The following is a 1,807-nucleotide window of genomic DNA, read 5'->3' on the forward strand; positions in this document are numbered from 1 at the left end:
ATTGGAGTATGGTTGCTTTACAATGTTGTGTCAGCCTCCACTGCACAACAAAATGAATCAGCGATACACATACAGATATCCCCTCCATTTTGGAGTTCCTTCCCATTTAGGTTACCATAGTGCACCTGTGCTATACAGCATGTTCCCATCAGTTGTCCATTTTATACATAGTATCAATAATATATATGTGTCGATCCCAGTCTCCCAATTCCTCCCACCCCACTCCCTTCCCCCTTGGTATCCATACATTTGTTCTCTACATCTGTGTCTTTCTGCTTCACAACTAAGATCATCTATACCATTTTTCTAGATTCCACATATATGCGTTATTATACGATATTTGCTTTTCTCTTTCTGACTTACTTCACCCTGTATGACACTCTCTAGGTCCATTCACGTCTCTACAAATAACTCAATTTCATTCCTTTTTATGGCTGAGTAATATTCCACTGTATATATGTACCACATCTTCTTTATCCATTCCTCTGTCGATAGACATTTAGGTTGCTTCCATGTCCTGGCTATTGTTATAGTCACTCTTTAAATTGTATTAGTCATTGTGATTTGGCCACTCATGCTTGCTTCCAGGACTATTTTACGTATCTGGACAGAGTGTCTCTGTCGCTGTCTCTCACACACACACACACACATAGTACATAGAGTGTTATCTGTTTCAAAACTGTCAACCTGTAGAGGAGAAAATATTTGACATTGGGATGTCTGACTTTCACTCTTTGTGTCCCAGTATCTCTGGTGCCTGGACCTCTCAAGCCAGCTCTTCCATACCAGGTTCTTTATTTCCTGGGCTGTGCCCAAACTTTAACACTTCTATTTTATTTTTATTCTACAACAAAATACCCTGCCCTCTCTATGGCCTAGTCTTGCCTGCCAGTAGATGATAGAAGCTAACCTGATACTATCACCAATGTCAATGACGGTGGCTAATGAGAACTTTCTGTGTTCTGTTGTGCATGAACCATAGTTACATTTTGTTATAAGATCTCCACTGCTTTCATGGGAAAAAAGTGACTTTAATGTTGGCAATTCCATGAATATGGGTTTTGGCTGCTGTTACAAGCCGTCTCCAAAACTGCCTAGGTGTAACATGTGCCCAACTAGAGATATTCTTATAAATTCTGAAGTGCCTGGAAACACAATTTTGAGGAGAAGAGAGAAATAAAACGTATGACTCATCTGTTGGTACCATCTCTAAGTTACAAAGTGTTCAAATCACCTCATGCTTGTGCCTCATCATGTAGAAAGGTGGCAGACTTATTGAGAGATTCCTGGTATAAAATGGAGAGAAAAAATACACAAAATGCCTGACACACAGGCTGCCATATCCCATTTTCACACCAGCAGTAGAGAATGCTTATCAGTCATGACATTCTTTACCATTGAACCCAGGCAGGGCCTCAGAATCCTAACACTATACAACAGACAGCCAGTATCAATAGAACAAAGTTGGCCCCTGGGATGAAACCTATGCCATTTCTAGTTCAGATGGTCTCTGAGAGCTCTTCTGCTGTTCCCTAATAATTGCTTTTCATTTCGGCGTTGGAACTCATGAACATCATTTTACAACCGAAGAAGGCAAAGACATGAAAAAAGAACCTCTTTAGGGATGCAGAGAAAATGAAGGAGAGACCCTAGTAGTACTTTTTGCATAAAACAAGCAGGCAGCTTCCTGAGTTGTGGGTTGTGTTTACCATGAATACACATGATTACTGTAATTAGCATCACTCTTTTGAGTTGAGACACAGAAGACCCTAGGAAAAAAGAGAAATATGTTTTGGAGATGGTAGAG

This window comes from Lagenorhynchus albirostris, chromosome X (assembly GCF_949774975.1).
Source record: "Lagenorhynchus albirostris chromosome X, mLagAlb1.1, whole genome shotgun sequence".
Classification (NCBI taxonomy): domain Eukaryota; kingdom Metazoa; phylum Chordata; class Mammalia; order Artiodactyla; family Delphinidae; genus Lagenorhynchus; species Lagenorhynchus albirostris.